Below are 9311 nucleotides of genomic sequence, written 5' to 3'. Positions count from 1 at the left end.
ATATATTAGAAAGTTTGGAGGTGGGAGAATCTACTAGAATAGATGCAAGCGCTAATTTATAAAAACATGACATACTAATAAAAATTTGTAAATGTACAACCATCCAGATATCTGAGTACCTTATTATTTTTTCTAATATATATATATATACATATACTTTTAAATATTCATTGTCTGAAAGTCTCAACAATCTGATTTGGCATGGTTTCTATGGCTGGATACCCTTCCACAACTACTCCAAGAGTTTAATAGGAGCTTTTTATGTGCCACTTACATAACCCCAACATTGGTCACAATTACAATCTCATTTGGCTTGACAGGTCTTCTCATATGTACATACATTGCTTGAGTCCCGGTCCTTGTTACTGTCTCTGTGAGACCCAATGTTCGAATGGTGTTTTATACATACCATCAGCATGGGTGCCAGTCACATGACACTGCCATCAACCACGACTACAATTTGGTCAGCCATGACTATACATTATTGTGTTTTCGCTTTGTGTTTTCCCTTCATGTGTGACTTGTAATCCTTATTTTTGCCAAGAACTTTTTCTTGCATATTTGGCATTCAAATGACTGGAACATTCCTTTACATGTCAGTTTGTAACTTGATTGTTTTCTCCTTTTAAATGTTTTTTTTTTCCTCTTGCTTTGACTTTAACACATCTTTTTAACATCTTTTTAACCTTTACGTTACAATATTTCTGTTGAAAAACACACACTTTGTTTCAATTAATTCTTAAAATAATTAAGAATTTAGTAAAATAACTTCATCATCATTAAGCTGGTGTTTGAAACTTAAATTAATATGAAATTTTGATGGAAGATTTTAATTTAGATTGTTTTAAAACAGGATGTTCATATCATAGGACCAGAAGTGGTTGCAGATAGGTTGATATCAGAAGGGTTAAATTAGCTTGAGCTTTGGTCGTCTGTCTTTGGTCATGTTTCCTCATCTGCTTTGTAGTTGGCAAGTTCTTTCAGGGAGGTTTTGACAGAATCCTTAACCTTTTCGCATTCAGATTACTCTATTAAATGCAATGCTGGTTTATTTACATTGTTTTGAATTGATCACGTGATCATGTTACCAACCAGACTATATGATGTTACACATCATTGGTCACAATGCCCTTTTCAGTGTTTTAGTCTTCAAATAGTGTCAACCCATTGACTAGGCAAAGAGGCCAACATTACCCCCTGATATAAAGTGGGGACTGGAGCAATGTGAAATAAAATGTTTTGCTCAAGAACTATCTGGAAATCAAACCCACAATCTAGCAATCATGAGGGCAGCAGCCAAACCACAAGGTCACACACCATTGTTTTGAATTAATCATAATTACCACTAACTAGAAATTTTTAGAACTTTGTAATAAGCAAACAAAAAAAAATAGAAAAATTAAATGTGTGTTCTATACATTTTTTGCTTTTTCCTTAATTTCAAATTCAGATTTCCAATCTCAACATATATGATGAAGAAATGCTTATCTCCCTTGTACTAAGTGTCTGCTAGGAGACACCGTGTGCTTCAAAGTCAGGAAAGGATGATGAAAACCTCCAAGGCAGTAAACAGCAAAACAATAACAAATTATGGCAAATTTAATTTTCAAGGTAGATTGGTCATGCTTCCTAATCGTATTTCTTATTTCTTTATTGCCCACAAGGGGCTAAACATAGAGGGGACAAACAAGGACAGACAAAGTCATTAAGTTGATTACATCGACTCCCAGTACGTAACGGGTACTTAATTTATCGACCCCAAAAGGATGAAAGGCAAAGTCGACCTCAGCGGAATTTGAACTCAGAACGTAACGGCAGACGAAATACCGCTAAGCATTTCGCCTGGTGTGCTAACGTTTCGGCCTAATGTGTTCTTTCAATGAGGTTTTGACAGAATCTTTAACCTTTTAGCATTCAGATTACTCTGTTAAATGTAATGCTTGTTTTTTCACACTTTTTCGAATTGATCACGTGATTATGTGATGAACCAGACTCTCATGCTGGTGGCACGTAAAAAGCACCATTCAAACATGGTCGATGCTAATGCCACCTGACTGATCACCATGCCAGTGGCACATAAGAAGCATGCACTACACTCTCGGAGTGGTTGGCATTAAGGAAGAGCATCTAGCTGTAGAAACCTTGTCAGATCAGATTGGAGCCTGGTGCAGCCTCCTGGCTTGTCAGTCCTCAATCAAACCGTCCAATGCATGTCAGCATGGCAAGCAGATGTTAAACGAGGATGACAATGATGGTGAGGATGATAATGATGATGATGATAATGATGATGATGATGATGGTGGTGATGATAACAATGATGATGAGAACGATGATGATGATGATGACGACGATGATGACTATGATGATGACAACGACGATGACGATGATTATGATTGAAGCCTTTTGGTGTGGTGAAATTTCTGATTAATTCTGTACATTATTTGAATGCCAAGGCCATTGTCTAAGAAAGCATCAATAAATATCCCACTGGATGAAAGATTGGTTAATTTGGAGGATAATGCACATCACCATGTGGTACCTTAAAAGCAGCTGATTGGTCATGCCATTCTCTGTAACATAGATCATCATGCCAGCACTAAAACTCTTAATGAGCTTAATGAATTTATCGTGTCAAGCACATTTAATTATATTTATTATTCTTTGTTAATAAGATCAAATGCTCTTGTCAAGAAGATAAAGATGATGTACAAATTATAATTTTACTCAAGGCATTTGCTCATTGTTTAGTAACCATAGAATATTATATCTACTTTATTTACATTATTTACATTTGACAGATATTTGTCTTCATCTTGTTTGTTGTTAACACAACGTTTTGGCTGAGATACCCTCCAGCCTTCATCAGGTGTCTTGGGGAAATTTCAAACCTGGGTTCTCATTCCTAAGGTATTTTTCGATGTCGTTATTATTATTATTATTATTATTATTATTATTATTATTATTATTATTATTATTATTATTATTATTATTAGACAATTCCATTAGATTATTAGTTGGGATGAGGTTGCTTGTTTTGGCAATTATATTTAGCATCTGTACTTGGGATGTTTTTTTTTTTAGTTTGAAAATTGCTTAATTACATTGAGGACTTCTGGTGAGTAGGGTGGATCATTCAGCTCTCTGATGATATCTGCTTGAAGTAATCTAAGAACCAACTTCCGTTTTTATGGAGGATGGTCTTTTGAGAGCAATTTAGAAATGTTCTGTCCAGTGATTCAAAATTTAAGGCATTTCACAACAATTTAACAAAAAATAGTAATTCCAAAGAGTAAAAACTATATAATTCTATCAAAGCATCACAAAAATTAAGTGTCCTTTCTGTTTCCATATCCTTGGATTTCTTTAGCTCTTATGTTAATCTACTCATGGTGAAGGCGCAATGGCCCAGTGGTTAGGGCAGCGGACTCACAGTCATAGGATCGCGGTTTTGATTCCCAGACCGGGCGTTGTGAGTGTTTATTGAGTGAAAACACCTAAAGCTCTACGTGGCTCCGGCAAGGGATGGTGGCAAACCCTGCTGTACTCTTCTACCACAACTTTCTCTCACTCTTACATCCTGTTTCTATTGTGCCTGTAATTCAAAGGGTCAGCCTTGTCACACTGTGTCACGCTGAATATCCCTAAGAACTACGTTAAGGGTACACGTGTCTGTGGAGTGCTCAGCCACTTGCACGTTAATTTCACAAGCAGGCTGTTCCGTTGATCGGATCAACTGGAACCCTCGATGTTGTAAGTGACGGAGTGCCAACAACAAATAATCTACTCACTCATCCTGCAGTTTCTGAAGTCCAAACTTGACCTACACTCTACATTTTCTTTAAGCTATTTTCTCTTAGATTTTGATTGTAATTTTTTGTATAACAGCAGTTAAAAGGACATACATTTGCTTGCCATGTAGAAATCATGACAAGGCTGATGGAATATGTTTTTACACAGTGGTTTGAAGGGTGATTTGTAAGTACACTTTTTATTGAATTTGTTGTGTTCTTGTTTTTAAATTAAGAATTTGGTTTTCTGGAAGTCTTTCAAAAAAGATTTAATTATTCCATTGTTTTTTAATTCTTGAAATATTTGATCTTCCAACAGACTTAGTAAATTGGCATGTCTGTTTAAAGGAAACTTGGGTCTGGAGTTGATTTTACTCTTTGCAAAGATTTTTGCCATATCCTGAAAATTTCTGCTAGTAAGTAGAAAAGATCAATTGATGACATTTTATGTTCCAATAAGTTGCAAAGGTAAGTGCTTAAGGTTTACATGAATAATGTCTCTCAAAGGGAAATCTTATTTAGTTCTGTGAGATGTTAAGAGGCTTCACCATTGTAGTGAGATTAATCTAATGAGAAATTTGAATGCAGGTAAGAGTCATGATAATTTGGCTTGGAAGCATTCTTAGTAGTTATGGCAGTGGCAATATTAACTCCAAAGGTTTCTTGCTCCTTTCCTTATGAGAATATGATCATTCCATGAACAGATACAAAACCAGTTGCAGACATCTAAGATCACGTTATTTATATCTACTTTGTTCATTATGTGATTTCTCATCATTGTTATCATTCGGATGTTAAACTCATTCAATCTTACAAGACAAAGGAAAGTTGGTTCGATTACTCAGTATTGGTATGAAGATGGTAGTGCTAGTTAGATGCAATCAGAAAGCAATACCATGGGTTGTGAATAAAAATTTACATGGATAATTTTTCAGACATGTGAAAAGACATTCAAGCGAGTTCATTGCCAGTACCGCTGGACTGGCCCCTGTGCAGGTGGCATGTAAAATACACCATTTTGAGCGTGGCCGTTGCCAGTACCTCCTGACTGGCCTTCGTGTCGGTGGCATGAAAAAGTACCCACTACACTCTCGAAGTGGTGGTTGGCGTTAGGAAGGGCATCCAGCTGTAGAAACTCTGCCAAATCAGATTGGAGCCTGGTGTAGCCATCTGGTTCACCAGTCCTCAGTCAAATCGTCCAACCCATGCTAGCATGGAAAGCGGACGTTAAACGACGACGATGATGATGATGACGATGTTGAATTATGTCTCCAAGTAAGATATAAACCTTTAAGAGAAATTTTAGACTTTGTCCTTTATGAAATAAGGATTGATTTGAAGAAAATAGCCTTGAAGTACAACCAGCTTTTGGGAATAGGTATAGCTTGTATTACTTCTGGATAGGAAATATAAATTCTTTTGTCTAGTCTGCTATATCTACCATACAGGTAAGACTTAATCGAATAAAATAATATTGGTCTTCAAGGGGCAACTAATAGACAAGATGTTAAATCATTCTAAAACACCTTAAATGCTTAAAAGGTGTATCTGGGCTTTCAGCCAATGAAAGTTTTCCTGGAGATAATCGCTTCAGTAATAGTAGTAATATTTTAAAACTAGAGGCAGAACATTTTAACAATGTTTTAAATAGAGAATTGAAGGTTGTTAAGTCAGTAATTAACAAATTACACCAGAGGCCAGTAACAGATTCTCTTGTTTCCATTCCAGTTTTGGCAGAGATAAAATCAATCATAAAGTAACTTGTAAATAGCCAGTCTCCTGGTTTTAATGGTATTCTGCCTGCAGCTTGCTCATTAGTAAGCTAACAGAATTTTTAACTTTATTGAGGCAGCAATGTTCTGTTCTGTACTGCTGTAGTTTACAGAGACTTTATTCTTTTGTACAAACACAAAGGCAAGAGGTGTGGAGATGAAAATCACAGAGGTATCTTTCTGTTTTCTATAGCAGCAAAAATTATTGCACGTCCATCATCTTAGATTATTTCAATTCCAGTTTTGTTGACTGTATATCCCAAAGGTGAGTGTGGATTTAGGCCTGGCCAAATAACAACAGACATGATTTCTCATTCACTGTAAAAGGTTACAGAATAAACTAAAGAGTTCTATGTGATCTTTCTTGGCCTCATCAAGCTTTTAGAATGTTCAGGTTAACTTGAGCATTCCTTGAAAGATGCTAAATGTTTAAATGTCATCTCCATCCATGAAGGAACGAAAGCATCATTGCAACCAAATGCAGAATAGTTTAACTATTTTGACTTGAACTATGATGCCAAGCAAGGGGACTTTGCTTTGGTTCTGTTCTGTCATACTTAATCTGTTTAAGAAGTGTGTTTGTTTAACTTTGAACTACAGGGGAAGTTTACAATCAGCAACACTTTATGGCAAGAAACTAAAACAATGCTTCAACTGATGTGAGATCATTTTACTAACATTTGAGCTTGTAACAACACTATTTTGACTGCCAAATCATGTGTTGTTTTGACCGGTCAGAAATTTGTAGGTCCTAATATTTATATAGAGTTGCATAAAAATCTAGTCCTCTCTCTCTCTCTCTGAAAGGGAGAAGGCAAGATCTGCTCTCTCTCTCTCTCTCTCTCTGAAAAGGGGAAGGCAAAATCTGCTCTCTCTCTCTCTCTGAAAAGGGGAAGGCAAGATCTGTTCTCTCTCTCTCTCTCTCTCTCTCTCTCTCTCTCTCTCTCTGAAATGGGGAAGGCAAGATCTACTCTCTCTCTCTCTCTCTCTCTCTCTCCCTCTCTCTCTTAATCAGATGCTAAGACAAGGAGAAACTTACACCTCACAACCCCCCCACACACCACCACTACCACTACCCATAGACATGACAGGCTGCTGTTACTTCCCTTTACCAAATCCACTTGTAAGGTTTTGCTCAACCCAAGGCTATGGTAGACAACACTTTGCCCAAGGTACCATGAAGGGGAACTGAACCTAACATCTCGTGGTTGGGAAGTGAAAAACTCCACCACACAGCCATGGCTGTACCTGGACAGCAGCATAAAGAAGTGCCAACTGGGAGTTGTACTGATTCGCTGTACTTGGGAGGATGCATTAAACCAAGTATCATTACTTTCATCCATACATACAGGTTTGTCCTTTACAGGTGCCAGTGCCATATAAAATGCCCTTGTGCCATTTTTGCATAAACGTACCTCTGCTGGTGGCACATAAAAAAATGCCCAGTGCACTCTGTAAAGTGGTTGGCATTAGGAAGAGCATCCAGCTGTAGAAACCACACCACATCAGAAAATTTGGAATCTGAACAACTCCCCAGCTGGCCAGTTCTTGTCAAACCATCCAATCCATGCCAGCATGGAAAATGAACATTAAACAATGATGATGATGATGATATACATACATACATACATACATATACATATCATCATCATCATCATCATCATTTAACGTCCGCCTTCCATGCAAGCATGGGTTGGATGATTTGACTGAGGACTGGCAAACCAGAAGGCTGCGCCAGGTTCCAATCTGATCTGGCAGAGTTTCTACAGCTGGATGCCCTTCCTAATGCCAACCACTCCAAGAGTGTAGTGGGTGCTTTTACGTGCCACCAGCACGAGTGCAAGTCAGGTGGTACTGGCAATGGCCATGCACAAAATGGTGTTTATTACGTGCCACCTGCACAGGAGCCAGTCCAGCGGCACTGGCAGTGACCTCGCTCAAATGGTTTTTCACGTGCCACCAGCACAAGTGCCAGTAAGGCGATGCTGGTAACGATCATATATATATATATATATATATATAGTTATATATTGTATGGCAAACATTGATGGTCAGAGAGTTACTTTAAGGTTGCATCTATGTTGCTTTCATCAGACAACCATCTGATTAAGGTTATGCCAAAACTTTGAAGTAGCTATGAGCCTTTTCCTCATAAAAATAAATAAATATGTTTCTCTAATGAAAGATATTGAGTGATTCATCAGTTTAATGCTTAACTGTTATATTGTATATGACTACATATAAAAACAACTATTAATTCATATATACATATATACGATAGATAGATATGCTATAGACATATGTTTGTATATACATACATATATATATATATATATATGTATATATATACACATGAAGATTTATGCATACGTATGTATGTGTGTATTTCCTTATAGAAACATAGATATACATACATATACTATATAAACACAATAAGCAGAAGCTAAGCATAGCGTACATGCAATGAAAATATTCATAAAGATAAAAAGGGAGTAAAATAATATGTAATACACACACACACACACACACACACGCATATTGTATACGAGATCTAAGATACAATTATTTATTGTTTTTACTTATCTGTTTAGGAGTTATACTGAGACCCTTAAACCTATAGCGGAGGGATAAAATTCAGCATATGAACCACCAACATTTACTATAAAAATTGATAGTATATTTTTATTTTATCTTTGAAACATATTTCTGTCCTTATTTTTGATCAAAGAATGCTAATAGGTTGTCTACCCCGTTTCTAAATGTAGACATAAATCCTCTTTTTTTCTTTATTTTTCTTGGTAGTTATATTTTCGGATTTTTTTTTTATGTGTGTTTTGTTTTGTTTCGGTATTATTTTTTTCATTGTTTAACTATGCATTTATTTAGTTTTATATTTTATCTACGTAATTATGTTCTAAAAAAAATTTTTTTTTTTTTTTTAATATATATCAAAGTGATAAATGTTAAGATTAGTCTAAATTGATTTTTTCCAGCAAAGTAACTAACCCTTGCACATATTCTGTGAACTGACTGTAACAAAGAGAGTTTCACTGATGCCAATAAACATAAGTTTAAGAATATATTTTGAATATGATTTTGAATCCCATTTACAGAGAACTTTAAAATAAAAATAAAATAAAAATAAAATAAAAATAAAATAAAAATATATAAGCAAATGGTGTTATCTTTGGAACAAACCATGATCTTTATGGTTGGTTAAATCTAGAAAACAAACAGAAAAAATTCCTATGTGAAGAAAGCAACTAACCAAAAAATATAACAATAAATTATAGATAAGCTAACTTGATAAAAGGACCGAAACAGAATTTTAAATATGTGATTATGCATTAGGCTCTTGTGTTCACTGTTGTTTTTATTGTTGTGTGGTTGGTGTGTGTATGTGTATGTATGTATGTATGTATGTATGTATGTATGTATGTACACCACACGCACACTCATATATTAACGTGCATATACATGACACCTATATATATGTGTGTGTGTACATATGTGCATGTGTGCGTGTGTGTATGTATATATATATGTATATATATATATATGTATATGTGTGTGTATGTATATATGTATGTATATATGTATGTATATATGTATGTATATATATACATGTATATGTGTGTGTATATATGTATGTATACATACACACACACACACATATATATATACACATAAATATATTCACATATATTTCATACATATACATACATATGTATGTGCATATGTGTGTATGTAT

Source organism: Octopus bimaculoides, chromosome 4 (assembly GCF_001194135.2).
Source record: "Octopus bimaculoides isolate UCB-OBI-ISO-001 chromosome 4, ASM119413v2, whole genome shotgun sequence".
Lineage (NCBI taxonomy): Eukaryota > Metazoa > Mollusca > Cephalopoda > Octopoda > Octopodidae > Octopus > Octopus bimaculoides.
This window is presented reverse-complemented; position numbering follows the sequence as displayed.